Source organism: Sapajus apella, unplaced genomic scaffold (genome assembly GCF_009761245.1).
Source record: "Sapajus apella isolate SASKATOON/1434 unplaced genomic scaffold, GSC_monkey_1.0 scaffold47, whole genome shotgun sequence".
Lineage (NCBI taxonomy): Eukaryota > Metazoa > Chordata > Mammalia > Primates > Cebidae > Sapajus > Sapajus apella.
The window spans coordinates 12317165-12335763 of record NW_022436987.1 but is presented as its reverse complement, the minus strand read 5'-3'; the positions used below and the strand labels follow the sequence as shown (position 1 = coordinate 12335763).

At 40.6% G+C, this 18599-nt stretch overlaps 1 protein-coding gene and 1 non-coding gene across 2 annotated transcripts in view; one reads left to right on the top strand and one right to left on the bottom strand.

Annotated features, from left to right (window-relative positions):
- The window catches only part of PIK3C2A (phosphatidylinositol-4-phosphate 3-kinase catalytic subunit type 2 alpha), a 121097-nt gene that overhangs the window by 10123 nt on the left and 92375 nt on the right, over positions 1 to 18599 (top strand). The window lies entirely within an intron of this gene.
- On the bottom strand, positions 5481 to 5619 carry LOC116525393. The gene has a single exon (XR_004257676.1). It is a non-coding gene; the product is annotated as a small nucleolar RNA SNORA8 (small nucleolar RNA).

Here is an 18599-nt window from a genome sequence, read left to right as displayed (position 1 = left end):
CTGGAGTGCAGTGTGCAGTGGTGCAATCTTGGCTCACGGCAACCTCCGCCTCCCAGGTTCAAGTGATTCTCCTGTCTCAGCCTCCCAAGTAGCTGGGATTACAGGTGCTTGCCACCACGCCTGGCTAATTTTTGTAGTTTTAGTAGAGGCAGTGCTTCGTTGGCCACCTCAAGTGATCCACCTACCTTGGCCTCCCAAAGTGCTGGGATTACAGGCATGAGCCACCATGCCTGGCCTAAGATGGCTTTTTTTTTTAAATGAGGTCTTGCTGTGTTGTCCAGTCTGGGGTACAATGGCTGTTCATAGAGGCAGTCATAATGCAGTACAACCTTGGACTGATAGACTCAAATGATCCTTCTGCCACAGCCTCCAGAGTAGGTGGGAGTACAGGTGCACGCCACTGTGCAGTTAATGGTAGCAACATATTGATGTTTGTTTCAACAGTGGTCAAGACAGGGTGATATTAACATTTTAAAAAATGAAAGATATAGGTTTCATTGGGCATGAAAAAAAAGAAAGAAAAATAATTGGACAGAAACCTGTACTTTAAAATCCTGTTATATGCCAAGCATTTTATTATATAAGTTTCTTTTAACTCTGAAAACACTATATTATCTGTGTTTTACAGATGAGAAAACCAAAGACAAAGGGAGATCAAGTAACTTGCTTCAAAAATTACACAGTTGGGGCCAGGCGTGGTGGCTCATGCCTGTAATCCCAGCACTTGGGAGTTTGAAGCAGGTGGATCATAAGGTCAAGAGATTGAGGCCATCTTGGTCAATATGGTGAAACCTCGTCTCTACTAAAAATACAAAAATTAGTTGGGCATAGTGGCATGCACCTGTAGTCCTAGCTACTCAGGAGGCTGAGGTAGGAGAATCGCTTGAACCCAGGAGGTGAAGGTTGCAGTGAGCCAAGATTGCTCCACTGCACTCTAGCTTGGCGACAGAGTGAGACTCCATCTCAAAAAAATAATAGTAATAAATGAAAAATCACACAGTTGGTCGGGCATGGTGGCTCACGCCTGTAATCCCAGCACTTTGGGAGGCTGAGGTGGGCAGATCGCCTGAGGTCAGGAATTCAAGACCAGCCTGGCCAACATGGTGAAACCCTGGCTTTACTAAAAATATAAAAATCAGCCAGGTGTGGTGGCATATGCCTGTAGTCTCAAGGCTGAGGCAGGAGAATCAGCTTGAACCCTGGAGGTGGAGGCTGCAGTGAGCGGAGATTGTCACTGCACTCCAGCCTGGGCGACAGAGCAAGACTCTGTCTCAAAAAAAAAAAAAAATCAGAAAGTTTATAAGAGAGAAGTCTGATATTTGCTTGCTGCTACATGGTTCTTTCTTCTCTCTGTTATCACTGTTCTACAAAACTAAGAATTTTATCCGTATGTTGATGTCATGTGAAAGCAAGACTTTTTGAGTCATAGAAATTGATGGAGTTTGGGTGAAAATTCCAGAAGTATTCATGTCAGTTTTTCATTATTTATCATTATTCATTATTGAGGGTATCTCAGTTGCAACTCAGTTTTATCTTTTTTCTACGTTAAGCTATGTTAAATGCAGGTATATGTCGTAACGTTTAACACAGAAGCCTTACTGTTATCTGTCATGTTGGAATTGGGGTGACGTCAAAGATTATTTAATGATTCATGTCAAATGAATGAACAGTGAAGTAGATCAAAGTTCAGTAATTATCTCCACAAAGCAGTACTACTGTTGGGATTCTGAGTTACATTAAAAACTGCTTGGTCAGCAAAATGTCTTTCAATAGGAACCTCTTGCTGTGACTGTATCCGCTTTCCTTGTCCCCCTCCCTCATATGTATAGTGATACACATATGTAGACATAGAAAATTGTCCTGGTTGGATTCCTTAGTTGTGAATCTCTTATTTGTAGAAGGTTGTTTCTAAGACCTGAAGGTGGGATAATGACTAATGTATATTAAACTGCAGTGCAACCATTGCTTTTTGTCAAAATAGAATTAAGTCCTTTATTAATGTGGTTGTAGTGCTTGTGCAGTGGATAGTAGTTTTAATAGAGTAGTATGGAGGCTAAAGAATGGAGTGGGGGCTGGCTGGGTGCGGTGGCTTGCGCCTTTAATGCCAGTACTTTGGGAGGCTGAGGTGGGTGGATCACAAGGTCAGGAGTTCGAGGCCAGCCTGGCCAATATGGTGAAACCCATCTCTACTAATAATACAAAAATTAGCCAGGTGTGGTGGCATGTGCCTGTAGTCCCAGCTACTCGGGAGACTGAGGCAGGATAATGCTTGAACTCGGGAGGTGGAGGTTACAGTGAGCTGAGATCAAGCCACTGAACTCCAGCCTAGGCAACAGAGTGAGATTTTATTTCAAAAAAATAAAATAAAAATGGAGTGCGGGCCATGTGCAGTGGCTCATGCCAGTAGTCCCAGCACTTTGGGAAGCTGAGGTAGGTGAATCTCTTGACCCCAGAAGTTCAAGACCAGTGTGGGCAACATGGTGAAACCCTGTTTCTACAAAAAATACAAAAATTAGCCAGACATGGTGGCATGTGTCTGTAGTCCCAGCTACTTGGGAGGCTGAGGTTGAGGATCACTTGAGCCCGGAAGGTGGAGGTTGGAGTGAGCCAAGATCATACCACTGCATTCCAGCCTGGGCAATAGAGCAGGACCCTGTCTCAAAAAAAAAGAAAAAAGAAAAAAAAGAAGAAGAAGAATGGTGTGGGAGCCAGGTTAGGCTCACCTTTTTTTTTTCTCTTTTTTTTTGTGGAGACAGAGTCTCGCTCTCACCCAGGCTGGAGTGCAGTGGCACGATCTCGGCTCCCTGCAACCTCTGCTTCCCAGGTTCACACAATTCTCCTTCCTCAGCCACCTGAGTAGCTGGGATTACAGGCTCTTACCACCACACCTGGCTAATTTTTGTATTTTTAGTAGAGACAGGGTTTTATCATGTTGGTCAGGCTGGTCTTGAACTCCTGACCTGTTCCATCTGCCAGCCTCAGCCTCTCAAAGTGCTGGGATTATAGGTGTGAACCACCATGCCTGGCCAGGCGCACCTATCTTTAAACATGTGATAAAGCTTGGGAAGACTCTCCTCTTCATTTTTCCCATGGCTCACTCTTTCTTATGTCCAGGTTGTGGCTCCAATTTTTTTTCCCTCATACCCTATTAAAAATAGTAGCCTCCCCAACCAAATCATTCTCTCTCACATTACTGTTGTTTTTCTCCAGTTTCTTTTACTATCTATATGTATAATTTTGTTTGCTTGAGTCAAATCACTGCTTAATGTTTCCATTGCTATTCCTAGTCCTAGTCCAAGTCATTATTCTAGACTTTTTCAACTACCTGTTAATTGGTCTCCCAGTTTCCATTTTTGTTTCTTACGCCTATTTCCCACAGAACAATAGGTATCTTGAGCAGTGTAAATCAGATCACATGACTGTTTCTGTCTGAAATTCCCCCTTGGCTTCATATTATACTTAAAATTGAATATAGCGCCCTCCTTCCTTGAAGGTATATTAAGTTTAATAATTAAAAAAAATTTTTATTGATAGATGGAGATTTTAAGATTTTTTTTTGGAGATAGCTCTGATTTTTGATAGTTAAGTTTAGTGATTTAACTTGTTTCTAGTTGTTTTCTTTCTTTTCTTAATCCCAAATGTGATAGTTTTTTTTTGTTTTTTTGTTTTTTTTTTTCTTTTTTTCTGAGATAGCATCTAACTCTGTTTCCCAGGCTGGAGTGCAGTGGTGGGATCTTGGCGCACTGCAACCTCTGCTTCCTGGGTTCCAGTAACCTGCCTACTTTAGCCTCCTAAGTAACTGGGATTACAGGTGCATGCCACCATACCTGGCCAATTTTTGTGTTTTTTGGTAGAGATAGAGTTTCACCATGTTGGTCAGACTGGTCTTGAACTTTTGACCTCAAGTGCTCTGCCTGCCTTGACCTCCCAAAGTGCTGGGTTTGCAGTGTGAGCCACCACACCGGCCATGTTTCTAATTTTTATAGAAAAAATATATCACAGCCAGATCATGAGACTAAGAGATTGAGACTATCCTGGCCAACATGGTGAAACCCCGTCTCTACAAATAATACAGAAATTAACCAGGCATGGTGCTACACGCCTGTAGCTACTCGGGAGGCTGAGGCAGGATAATCGCTTGAAAATGGGAGGTGGAGGTTGCAGTGAGCCGAGATCATGCCACTGTACTCCAGCCTGGGCAATACAGCAAGACTCCATCTTGGAAAAAAACAAAAAATAAATAAATCCCCTAAATTTGGAGAAAAGAAACTTTACAAGTCAAATTTAGTATTATAGAAATCTAGGAGTTAGAATGAATCTTTTTTTTTTTTTTTTTTTTTGAGATGGAGTTTCATTCTTGTTGCCCAGGCTGGAGTGCAGTGGCGCCATCTCAGTTTACTGCAACCTCTGCCTGCCAGGTTCACGTGATTCTCCTGCCTCAGCCTTCTGAATGGCTGGGATTACAGGTGCCCACCATCATGCCCGGCTAATTTTGTATTTTTAGTAGAGATAATGTTTCTTCATGTTGGTTAGGCTGGTCTCAAACTCCCAACGTAAAGTGATCGCCCACCTTGGCCTCCCAAAGTGTTGGGATTACAGGCGTGAGCCACCACGCCCGGCTAGAATTACCATCCAATGTCTAACAACTTTACATACTTTAGAAATTGAAGCTCAGAGAGATGAACTGCTTTATTCAAGTTATAACTAATTAATATTAATAGGGCTGGGGAAAAAAATCTCAGTTTTTCTTTTCTTCCAACTCAGAGTCCTCATCATCTGTTAGTTTGTGATGCCTATTTAGCAATTTTTTTTCTTTCCTGCCTCAGGTGTATTTGTACAAATAGCACAGGAGGACGCCAGCCCTATGCAGACAGCAGCCCTGGTGGGGGGTTGCAACAGTCCTTCTGGCCTCATGTTGGCAGACAGATATCTAGAAGACTTTGTAGTGGCCTGGGTACCTTTGGGAGCTTGAGCTGGAACTGAAGCTGGAACTGCAGCCTGGGTCTTGGTTTGATCTTTGGCCGTGGCCTTTGGCCAGCACAGCCTGAGTCCCTTGGCAATGTGGGCAAAGAACATGCTTCCCAAGCTTGGGGTGGGCATTATAGGCAAGTCAATCAAGCTTGTTGCTGACACCCTTTGGGATCTTGGGCTTAACCTGCTTGGGCTTTACGAGGGCCTTGATGGCCTCAGCATGTGCACCCATGGCCTTGGCATTGTTGGTCTGCATCTTCTTTAGGTCCTCCTTGTTGTGCTTCTTGGCAGAGCACATGTTCCTCAGGAACTTGGGGTCTACCCTCTTAAGAGATTCGTATCTTTGTGATCAGGGTTTCTTAATACCATTTACGTGCCATTTTCGGGACTGGTTGTGTATGATGTGATTCTTGGATTTGGCCATGTCTGCACCTTAAGCTGCAGCTCCTGAAGCACCTAGAACCGGAAGCTATATTTAGCAATTTATTTTTATTTTCATTTTTTTCAAATACTGTATCAATAGAAACACCAAGTTTAACAAGCACAAAGCCAAGAAAACCAATGATGCCAGATACTCAATTTCGGTAGCACTGACCTTTGAACACCCTGGCAGAAATAAACTGCTGAGTGCAGATACCATGCAGTGCAATATATTTAGAAGTTTTTAAGTTGAATTTCTGTTAATGCCTTTATTAAGAATAATTTTCTTTTTTTAATTAAAGCAATTAATTCAAGAAAGAATAATTTTCAAATATAAAACTTGGTAGAATAACAAAGCTGATTTCTAAAGAAATCTTCAGGGAATTTCAGTTTCTAACTATGGGGAAAAACCTCTTATTTCAGGATTAGTTTTTACTGGAAGAATGTCTTAGTTCATTTTCTGCTACTGTAACAGAATAACACAGATTGGATACTTTATAAAGAAAATAAATTTATTTGGCTTACAGTTCTGGAGGCTGGGAAGTCCAAGGGCGCGGTAGTACTGGCATCTGCTTGGCATCTGATGAGGGCCTTCTTGCTGTGTCATAACATAGTGCAAGTGAGCACATGTGACAGAGAGAGAGGAAATCTGGCTCACCTCATTCTTTAATTAGGAACTCATTCCCACAGCTATGGCATCAATCCCACAATTATGACATTGTATGAGTGTACTCCCACAATTATGGTTATGAGGACTATGCCCTTCTGACCCAATCGTCTCTTCAAGGCCCCACTTCTTAATACTATCACAATGGCGATTAAATTTCAACATGAGTTTTGGAGAGGACATTAAAACCATAGTTGTTTTCATAGTTACCACATAATAATTGGCTGAATGTTTAAAGTCAAATAATGTGTTTGCTATAAAAGGCTGACTAGTGATGAGATTTCAATAACAGTTGTTTGTAGCCAGGCATGGTGGCACATGTCTGTAATCCCAGCACTTTGGGAGGCTGAGGTGGGTGGATCACTTGAGGTCAGGAGTTTGAGACTTTTGTGGCCAACATGGTGAAACCCCGTCTCTACCACACATACAAAATTTAGCTGAGTGTGATAGCACACACCTGTAGTCTCAGCTACTTGGGAGGCTGAAGCATGAAAATCACTTGAACCTGGGAGGCAGAGGTTGTGGTGAACTGAGATCTCACCACTGCACTCCAGCCTGGGTGCTAGAGCAAGACTCTCAAAAATACAAAGCAAAACAGTTCTTTTGTGGGGATTCTTTGTAGTTGTTAGACCAAAAGCTATTATTTTTTTCATATGTTAAAAGAGTTGTATAAAATATGAGATGGAGATGTATAGGACAGTAATGTAGCTTATTCAGCTTGTTGAATGAAGTCTCTTGTTCTGATTTAGATTGAACCACAATGTTGGATTTAGCTTGGAGAATATAACTTTACTATATCAGCAATATTCCCCAAAGAGCAAGCGTGTCATCTGTAAACACATGATTAAACAAATAATAGGAGGACTCATGCATTTCTTTGAAGCCTGAATTATTTATTAATTAATGTATTTATTTATTGAGATAGGGTCTCGCTTTGTAACCCTGGCTGGAGTACAGTGGTTCAGTCTCAGCTCACTGCAACCTCTGCTTCCTGGGCTCAAGCTTTCCTCCCACCGTAGCCTCCTGACTAGCTGGGACTACAATCATGTACCACCACGCTGGCTAATTTTTGTATTCTTTTTTTTTTTTTCTTGGTAGAAGCAGGGTTTCCTTATGTTACCCAGGCTGGTCTCAAACTCCTGGACTCAAGCAATATGCTCCCCTTGACCTCCCAAAGTGTGGGGAGTACAGGCATGAGCCACTACACCTGGCGAAGCCTGAACTTTTAGCTAGCTTTTATCATTAAATGAACCTACATAAAATGAACTTTTATGGAGATCCACACCGAATTAGCTAAACTACAAAGTTTGAGGATATAGTCTTCCATAAGACCACTTTCACTTTTGACACCAACTGCAAGTCTTTGAGGGCTGGGGAGGTTTGATACTCGCTAAAAAGATGCTAGTAGAACTCACTGCTAAGAGCTATTATACTCATGGTTACAGTTTTTTTCAAGGAAAGGATACAGATTAAAATCAAGGCAAGGAGCCCATAGAACCAAGTTCAAGAGGGTTTCAAATGCTGAAGCATCTGGTGTTCTCTCGCCATTAAGTCAGAATGTGTTACTACTCTCTCGATATCAATATGTCACAGTATGCATGGAGTACTGCCATCCGGGGAAGCTCACTGTGCTTCAGTGTCCAGATTTTCTTTCTGTCTTTTATTTTTTATTTTTTGAGATAGTCTTGCTCTGTGTCCCAGGCTAGAGTGCAATGGCGCGATCTTGGCTCAATGCAATGTCTCCTTCCCCAGTTCAAGTGATTCTCCAGCCTCAGCCTCCTGAGTAGCTGTGATTACAGGCGTGCACCACCATACCTGGCTAATTTTTGTATTTTTAGTAGAGACAGAGTTTCACCATACTGGCTAGGCTGGTCTTGAACTCCTGACCTTGTGATCTTCCTGCCTGGGCCTCCCAAAGTACTGGAATTACAGGCATGAACCACTGCTCCCGGCCTTCAGATTTTCAAATTAGGACTTCTTTTAATAGGCATGTTTGATTGATGGATTGCCCACATAGTTGAACTCAGTCTCCAGGTTGGATTCAGACTGATACCAGGTGACCCAAAGTCTCTACTCTAAATCACATGGTTGGCCTTTCTAGTTAGTCAGCCTTGCCCAGAAAGACACTCCTATCAGGTATGACATAGATTACTTCTCAGGAGCAGAGGGCACCTGTCTTTGGGCAAGGCTAAGTTCTTTACTAGATAGGATGTAAAATTAAAACTTACCTCCATGGTTTCTTTAGGAACAAACTCTCTAGAAAATAGATGGATTTGACCCTAACTCTGTATATTAATAAGAACTGACATCGTTTCTTTTTCTTTCTTTTTTTTTTTTTTTTTTTTTTTTTTTTTTTGAGATGGAGCTTTGCTCTTGTTACCCAGGCTGGAGTGCAATGGCGCAATCTCGGCTCACCGCCACCTCCGCCTCCTGGGTTCAGGCAATTCTCCTGCCTCAGCCTCCTGAGTAGCTGGGATTACAGGCACACGCCACCATGCCCAGCTGATTTTTTGTATTTTTAGTAGAGACAGGGTTTCACCATGTTGACCAGGATGATCTCGATCTCTTGGCCTCGTGATCCACCCGCCTCGGCCTCCCAGAGTGCTGGGATTACAGGCGTGAGCCACCGCGCCCAGCCTCATCGTTTCTTTCAAGTAGTCATTTAAACTATATTACAACCTCATTAGGTGAATCCTCTAGTATATTTTTATCCTGCATGGGCTTTACTGAGCTTCTTGGTTTTGTCTGATGTCTTTCTTCACTTGTGCAAAGTTCTTGGCCATTTTCTTTTAAAATATTTCTTCTGTTTCATTCTCTCTCTTCTCCTTCTCCTTCTTGGACTCCCAATTATACATTACATTAGACCATTTGAAATTGTCCCATAGAACTTAGACATGCTGTTGTATCCCCTTCCCTGCTCTTTTTTTCTGTTTCAGTTTGGATATTTTCTGTTGATCTGTCTTCAGGTTTACTAGTCCTTTCTTCTGCTAAGTCCATCTAATTAATTATTGATTTTGGATATATTTTTCCTTTCCAGTATTTCTTTTCTATAGTTCCTATTACTTTGCTGAAATGCCTCATCACTTCATACATATTATTTATCATTTCTACTAGATCATTTAATATTTATATATATATATATTTTTTTTTGAGATGGAGTCTTGCTCTGTTGCCCAGGCTGGAGCAGTGGCACGATCTCGGTTCACTGCAACCTCTGCCTCCCATATGCCACCACACCTGGTTAGTGTTTGTATTTTTTAATAGAGATGGTGTTTCACTATGTTGGGAGGCTGGTCTTGAACTCCTGACCTCAGGTGATCCACCCTCCTTGGCCTCCCAAAGTGCTGGAATTACAGGCATGAGCGACTATGCCTGGCCTGTATACCAGACAACTTCTGTAAAGCAAAAGGAGAACCTGAAGTTTACTTATTTTTTACTTAATATTTACCTCCAAAATGCCATTTATTCTGTCTGGCCACTAAATTGAGTCAGTCTAATTTATAAGTAAGATGAACCTGTACTTTGTTGCAGCAATTTGATTCAATTTACCACTGGGTTCAAATACTTTGGGGCAGAATTACGACTTTCTTCTCAGCAGGATTTGGGATCTAAGCACTGACATGATTTCAGAGTTCTGTTTTGCCAGCTGAGTTGCCAGCTTTTTAGGTCGCTGGGAGGCTCTCTTTGTTCTTTAGTCCTGCTTCTTGCCTTTCTGTGTCTCAGGAGATCTCTTACCCTTGGCTCAGAAGGGCAGCTGTTTTACATTCTGTGGAGGCCTGGAATACTTTGGAGGGCTTTTTCTCAGCTCTCCTTGCCTCCACAGCCTTTGGTAGCTGAAAGCTTGGAGTACCTCAGATGGATTTCTCTCTGCTCACTTGCCAACCCTCCTTTGGAAGATAACTGCCTTGTACTTCAGGGAGGCTTACATACTTCAAATGGGGTCTCTCAGTTCTTCTGACCTGTCTTCAGCTTTCAATGTGCTGCCTGTGTATTTAGAAAAGATGGGTTCCATGTCTGGGGCTCTTTGTAATTCTTATTTCAGCACTTTAGACTAATGAGCTTTACCTTCACCATTCCATGGAATTTTAATCTGTCATGCTAGCCTATATTTGGCATTAAAAATTTCATAAATTTTTAATCAAAGAGTCTGGCTTGTTTCTTCTTACCCTGTCAGTAGTACATTTTATCCTGGTGCTGCTGCACCAGGGAAGAGTACTGATGGGCCTCTTTCTCTCCTCTTAAAGGGCTATCACTTTCTGAAATTTAATTCATTATGTGTTTGTGTGTCCTCTGCTCTGTGACATTTCTTTTTTTTTTTTTTTTTTTCCTTTTTTTTGAGACAGAGTCTCACTCTGTTGCTGCAACCTCCTCCTCTTGGGTTCAAGTGATTCTCCTGCCTCAGATTCCCTAGTAGTTGAGATTACAGGCATGCACCACCATGCCTGGCTAATTTTTATATTTTTAGTAGAGATGGGGTTTCACCATGTTGGGCAGGCTGGTCTCGAACTCCTGACCTCAAGTGATCAACCCGCCTTGGCGTCCCAAAGTACTGGGATTACAGGCGTGAGCCACGGTGCCTGGCCCCAAATTCCTGTATTTATCATCTTTACTTTGAAATAGTAAAACATGCAAATGATGAAAAATTTAAAAACTACCAAAATTTAGCAAAAAGCAAATCTGCATCATACCATTGGCTCCCAGCAGTCCCTCGTTTTTAGTTACTGATTTCGTAGTGTCTTCCTTTTATCACCATAGTTCCCCTAAGTCGTTTCTTCCTTTCTAAGTCAAACCCTTCCATCTGTGTTTCTGATTGTATCGTATTCAACTGTATCCAGTTTCTGAACGAGTATATATCTCCTCTGTGCCACTCAGATGTTTTCCCTGAATGCTCCCTTCAGTCTATTGCATGTTGATGGCTTTCCCATTTTAAACAGCCATTCCTGATACCACCTCCTCCTGTTTACCTGTCTCCTAGTTCCCTTTGAAAGAATAATATACCCTTGTTATTTATAATTCCTTACTTTTAGTTTTTCATATTTCTCCAAAACTGTTGTCTTTTAAAATCACTAATATTAGGGAGCGGAAATGTGAAACTCTGCTAATTAGAAACCCCTAATGGTGCAGGGTTTCTTTATGGGGTGATGAAAGTATTCTGAAACTTGGTAGTAGTGATGATCACCCACCTCTGAATATACTAAAAACGACTGAATAGTATACTTCAAAAAGGTAAATTTTATATTAAGTGAGTTATATCTTAATAAAGCTATTATTGTAAACATCACTGAGTTCTTAGATGTAATGTTTTTTCGAGTCCTTTATCTTTCTGTAGTTTCTGACAATATTAACCATTTCCTACTTAGGATACTCTATTCCTTGTATTTATTTGATACCAGTCTTCATGTACTAATGGCTCTTATGAATTCTTTCTTGTTTCTTTTTTATCTTCTCTATACACATTGTCCCAGGGCAATCTCAACTACTTCCATGACTGCAGGTCTTCAGCGGTACATAGATAACGCCTAAAGATTTATCTCTAGCCAAATTGCTTTGTTGAGCCCAAGGCCAGTATTTCTTTTTTTTTTTTGCGACAGGATCTGCTCTATCACCCAGGCTGGAGTGCAGTGGCACCAGGGAGCCTTGACCTGGCTCAAGCAATCTTTCCATCTCAGACTCCTGCGTAGCTGGAACTACAGGCCGACACCACCATGCCCAGCTAATTTTTGTATTTTTAATGGAGGTATGGTTTCACTATGTTGTCCAGGCTGGTCTTGAACTCCTGGGCTCAAGCAATCCACTCACCTTGGCCTCCCAAAGCTCTGGGATTATAGGCGTGAGCCACCGTGACCAGCCAAGGCCGGTATTTCTATCCCTATGCAGACATGAACTATATTTCTCACAAGTACTTCAAAATAGGAATGTGTTTTGGTCTGACTAAAAAGGGCCATGTGGCTCTGAAGAACAGTTCTGAGATACATATATGGATTTTCTTCCCTCAGAGGAAGAAATTGATGGCATATTATTTGGCACATTTAAGATGGCTTCTAAATACTTTAAAAATGAATACGACAAGAGTGGGTTAAAAATCTATTGTATCTCTTAGGTTAAAATACTCATTTTGAATGTGATATTTTTGTTCCATATTAGATTTAATTTTACCTATTTGTTTAACAAATATTTGAATGAAAGCTTTGTTGTTCCAGGACTAGAGTGCTGGGAATATAGCAGTAAACCAGAAAAGTAAATCCCAGCTTCATTGAATTTATAGCCTAGAGGGGGAAATGCAGACAATAAACAAAATAAATAAGTAAATATATAGTATACTAGATGGTAGTAAATGCCAAGGAGAAAATTAAGGTAAGGTGATAGGCACTGGAGGTGGAGAAAATTGCAACTTTAACTTGGTTATCAGGGAGGACTTTACACAGGTGTCACCTTCTCAGTGAAGACTTGAAGGAAATGAGGGATTAAGCTATTCAGTGATTCAGGGGAAGAACAGTCTAGTCAGAGGGAACAGAAGAGCAAAGGCCCTGAGTTGAGAGCATAAGGTATTTGAAGAACAACAAGGGGGCCAATGTGACAGAAGCAGTGTAGAGTTACAGGAGAGAGCTAATGGCCGGGGGGGGGGGGGGCAAATATTAGTGTGCCTGGTGGACCATTGTAAAGATTGTACCTGTTCTCTGAATGAGTTAGGAGCTATTGAAAATTCTGAGCAGAGGAGTGACAAGTTATACGTTTTTCAAGATCACTCCAGCTACAGTGATGAGGATAGTGTAAAGAAGGGGAATTGAGGGGTTGTAAACAGAGCAGGGAGACAGTTTGGGGAAGGCTATTTCAATAATCCAGGAAAGAACAAGATGATTAGTTGGTCTAGGATGGTATTGAGAACATAACGAAGAAATGTTTAGGTTCAGAAATATTTTGAAGATAGAGCCTATAAGTTTCCATTAAGTATCTGATATGGTGACGACTAAACATTGTTGCCTTCCTGATAAGCTATAATTGAATTAGGATTTTCTAATATAATAGAAGAAATAAATTTACTGGTATATACATGAAACAATGAGAGTGTATAATCATTTCCCTTACTGATTGTAATATCTTACTACAGTAATCCCTCATTATCCTTGGTGGGATATGTTCCAAGATCCCCAGTGGATGCATAAAACTTCGGATAGTACCAAACCCTTTATATACAGTTATGTGTTGTTTAATGACAGAGATACGTTCTAAGAAATCCATCCGTAGGCAATTTTGTCATTGTGTGAACATCATAGCAAGTACTTACAAATCTGTAGTCTACTACACACCTAGGGTATGTAGTATAGCCTTTTGCTCTTAGGCTACAACCCTTATGGCATATTACTATACTAAATATATTAAATACTGTACCTACTATAGCAAGTTACTGTACTAAATACTGTAGGCAATTGTAACAATTGGTAAGTATTTGCATATCTAAACAAAAATCACAGTAAAAATAGGGTATAAAAGATTTTAAAATGCACCTGTATAGGGCACTTAACTGTGAGTGAAGCTTGCAGGACTGGGAATTGCCCGGGGTGAGTCATTGAGTGACCAGTGAGTAAATGCAAAGGCCTAGGACATTACTGTATACTGTTGTAGATTTTATAAACACTGTATATATAGCATCCTAAATTTGTTAAAAAAACATATTTTTTTCTTTTTAATTCAAGATCTTTTTTAGACAGTCTGTGTTGCTCAGGCTGGAGTGCAATGGTGTGATCACAGCTCACTGCAGCCTAGAATTCCCAGGCTCAAATGATCCTCCCACCGCAGCCTCCTGATTAGCTGGGAGTATAGGTGTGTGCCACCACACTTGACTAGTTATTTTTTAAAGTTTTTCTAGTTAGGGGAGGTGGTCTTGCTGCATTGCCCAGGCTGGTCTTGAACTCCTGCGCTTAAGGATCCTCCCCTGTTGACCACCGAAAGTGCTGGTATTACAAGCATGAACCACCATTCCCAGCATTTTTCTTTCTTAAGTAATAAATTAACCTTAGCTTACTGTAACCTTTTTGCTTTATAAACTTAAATTTTTTTTTAACTTTTGACTCTTGTAATAATGTAAGAACATTATACAAGTATACAAAAATACTTTCTTTATATCCTTATTCTACAAGTGGCAATTTTCTATTTTTAAAATTTTTAATTTTGTTTAACATTGTAAACTTTTTTGTTAAAAACTAAGACACAAACACATATGGTAGCCTAGGCCTACACAAAGTTAGAATAATCAATATAGCTGTTTTCCACCTCCTCATCTTGTTTCACTAGAAGTCCTCAGGGGCAATACCATGCATGGGGCTGTCATCTCCTAGGATAACAATGCCATCTTATAAAATACCTCCTGAAGACCTACTTAAGGCTGTTTTATGTTTAATTTTTTATTTTTAAGTAGGAGGAGCATACTCAAGTAACAGTGAAAAATGTAGTATAGGAAATACTAGGTAGTAGGAATTTTTCACCTCCATTATAATCTTTTTTCTTTTTTTTTTGAGGCGGAATCTTGCTCTGTCACCTGGGCTGGAGTGCAGTGGTGCAATCTCGGCTGACTGCAACCTCTGCCTCCTGGGTTCAAGCAATTCTCCTGTTTCAGCCTCCCAGGTATCTGGGATTACAGGCACCCACCACCACATGTGGCTAATTTTTGTATTTTTAGTAGAGATGGGGTTTTACCATTATTGGCCATGCTGGTCTTGTGATCTGCCTGCCTTGGTTTCCCAAAGTGTTGGGATTACAGGTGTGAGCCACCAAGCCCGGCCTAATCTTTTTTCTTTTTAGAAACAGGGTCTTACTCTGTGGTCAGGCTAGAGGTGCAGTGGTATGATCATAACTCACTGTAACTTCAAACTCCTGGTCTCAAGTGAGCCTCTTACTTTAGCCTCTGGAAGAGTTGAAATTGAGTGGCTAAGACTGTAGGCATGTGTCACCATGCCTGGGTTTTTTTTTTTTAAGAGGGTTCTCACTATGTTGCTCAGGTTGGTTTCGAACTGCTAGGTTTAAGCATTCCTCCCTCCTTGACCTCCCAAAGAGTGGGTACTGGGACTACAGATGTGAGCCACCGAACCGGGACTGTTGTAATCCTGAGGACCCACTGCCATATATATGGTCTGCTCTTGGCTGGAATATCTGTGGTACATTACTATGTTTTATATGTACATACTTAGGATAAAGTTTTTTTTTTTTTTTTTTTTTTTTTGAGACAGAGTAGTCTTGTTCTGTTGCACAGGCTGGAGTGCAGTGGCATGATCTTGGCTCACTGCAACCACCACCTCCCGGGTTCAAGGGATTCACCTGCCTCAGCATCCCGAGAAGCTGGGATCACAGCCATGTGCCGCCACACCACACCTGGCTAATTTTTGTATTTTTAGTAGAGATGTGGTTTCACCATGTTGGCCAGGTTGGTCTTGAATTCCTGACATTAGTGATCCACCTGCCTCAGCTTCCCAAAGTGCTGGGATTATAGGCATGAGCCACTGCGCCCAGTCCTTTTTTCCCTAGTAGTTCTTTTTAATGTGTTAGAAAGATTGGTTCTTTGTGATGTGAGTAGCAAAAATTTTTTCTCTGTTTATTGCTTTTCATTGACATTTTTATGGCTTTATTGTTTTTATTTATTTATTTTTGCCACAGAGTCTAGTTCTGTGGCCCAGGGTGGAGTACAGTGGCAAGATCATAGCTCACTGTAACCTTGACCCTCTGGGCTCAAGCAGTCCTCCCACCTCAGCCTCCCGAGTAATATGCGCCACCTCGCTCTGCTGATTTATATATATATTTTTTATAGAGACAAGGATTCACCATGTTGCCCAGGCTTGGTTCAGTTATTTTTATTTTTGTTTTTCATTGCCTACAGCAGTGCCTTATGCTTAGTATCATAAATATTTACTGAGGTATTTATAGTACCAATAAATATTTACTGAGGAAGTGAATACATTCATTGATGCTTTTTTGACAAACAAAAGTTATTTTAAAAGATGTTTATGTGCTTGAATCTTTTCACATATGGCTTCTAGATTTTGAGTCATATTTAGAGGACTTCATGCTGCAATTACAAAGGAATTCTATGTTGCCTTTTGTTTTCATGATTCAATTTCTTTACACTTATTTAGAGCCAGGACAATGGCTCACACTGTAATCTCAGTGCTTTGGGAGGTAGAGGTGAGAGGATCGCTTAGGGCTGGGAGTTCGAGATCAGCCAAAGCAATAGCCAGACCCTGTCTCTACAAAAGATTAAAACTTTATCCGAACCTGGTTATACTGGTAATCTCAGCTGCTCAGGAAGCTGGGGCAGGAGGATCACTTGAGCCTCTAGGTGTTTGTGAGATTACAGTGAGCTGTGATGATGTCACTGTATTCCAGTTTCAGTGACAGAGTGAGACCTTGTCTTTTTTAAAAAAAATTTAATATTTTTCTAACTTGTCCCATGTGGTTGTGAACACATTTCTCTCTAAAATGTTAACAATTTTCTAAATCTAGAATATTAAGGTAATTAGAAAGTATGTACTTTAAATATTTAAAATTTATAAAGGATAAGACCTCATTTAAAGACTGTAGGTTGGCCAGGTACGATGGTTTATGCCACTAATACCAGCGCTTTGGGAGGCTGAGATGAGAGGTTGCTTTGAGCCAGGAGTTTGAGACCAGCCTGGGCAACATGGTGAGACCCTGTCTTTACAAAAAATTTAAAAATTAGCTGGATGTGGTGGTACATACGTGTAGTGCCAGCTACTCAAGAGGCAAAGGCAGAAGGATTGCTTGAACCCAGGAGTTCTAGGTTACAGTGAGCTATGACTAAGCCACTGCACTTAAGCCTGCGGACCCTGTCTTGAAAATAAATAAATATACCAGGTCTGGTGGCTCACACTTGTAATCCCAGCACTTTGGGAGGCTGAGGAGGGCGGATCACTTGAGGTCAGGAGTTTGAGACCAGCCTGACCAACATGGTGAAACCCCGTCTCTACTAAAAATACAAAAATCAGCCAGATGTTGTGGCTAATGCCTGTAATCCCAGCTACTCTGGAGGCTAAGGTAGGAGAATTGCTTGAATAGGGAAGTGGAGGTTGCAGTCAGCTGAGATTGTGCCACTGCACTCAAGCCTGGGCGACAGAGCAAGACTCCATCTCAAAAAAAAGTAAATAAAAAATAAGTAAGTGAAGACAGTAAGTTATCTGTGGGCCTTAAAAAAATAAAAAAAAATTCGTTATCCTCCAGAATATTTACGATATTTTATTGGCATGTGGAAAGATATGACTGTTGGGAAGATAAATTTTTTCTTACCACCCAGAAAGCAATGATACTTGTTCACCAGGGTTTTTGTTCCTGTTTCTTTCTTCATGAACTCTAACCTTGTTGTACTGTTATTAGACACCTTTGGCTGTTGAGCACTTGAAATGTAACTAGTCCAAATTGAGATGTGCTAATGCATAATATACAGCAGATTTCAAGGACAGCATTTTTTTTTAAAACCATAAGATATTTCATTCATATTTTTATATTGATTACCTGTTAAAATGACAATATTTTTGATGTAGTAGATTAAATATATTGTTTATTTCATTAATGTAAAAAATTTTAAATTATATGTAACATTCTTTTTCTTTTTTTGAGATGGAGACTCACTCTGTTGCTCAGGCTGGAGTGTGGTGGTGTGATCTCGGCCCACTGCAACTTCCTTCTCCCGAGTTCAAGAAATTCTCCTGCCTCAGCCTTGGGAGTGGCTAGGATTATAGGCACCTGCCACTTTGCAAAAATTAGGTAATTTTTGTATTTTCAGTAGAGACAGGGTTTCACCATGCTGGCCAGGCCAGTCTCAAACTCCTGTCCTCAGGTGATCCACCTGCCCTGGCCTCCCAAAGTTCTGGAATTATAGGCGTGAGCCATCGCACCTGGCCGCATTCTGTTTCTTTTGGACAGTGTTACTCTAACCTAATCACACCAAATACCTGGACATTCTTTCATTTTTGACTTTGTGACAAATTTTTACAGTTCCTAATAACAGATTTATTAGTTTCTTTCATCAGATGAGGATTTCTCCTTCCACGGATCAGCAGAGATAGAATATTATCTTGTCATGTACCAAGGTTTCTCCTTTTAACACAGATGGAACAACTAACTTAGTTTTCTATTACCATCTCCCTCTTAGGCTTTAGGATAATCTGCTCCCCTACCCCACTTGTTTATTTTAAATTCAACCATGTTATTTTTTAGGAAAGTTTGAATTATTAATAAATGAGTTATTTTAGCCTGTTTTTTCTGTTTCAGAATTTGAACTTCTCTTTGATAAAAGGAATGGTGTCTTATGTTCTTTAGTCATTTATGTATTCATCCAACTGCGTTAGAAGTTTGAGAGTAGAAGATGAAAAAAAGTTCTTGCCCTCAGTGAAATTACAGATTCACTAGTCATCTGGTGATGATAAATTAACTGATAAATTGGTGCATGTTATAACTAAATAGCATTAATTGCCTCATGATAGAATTAAAAGAAACAAATTTATTAATGCAGAAAAAATAACCCTATGATTGAAGA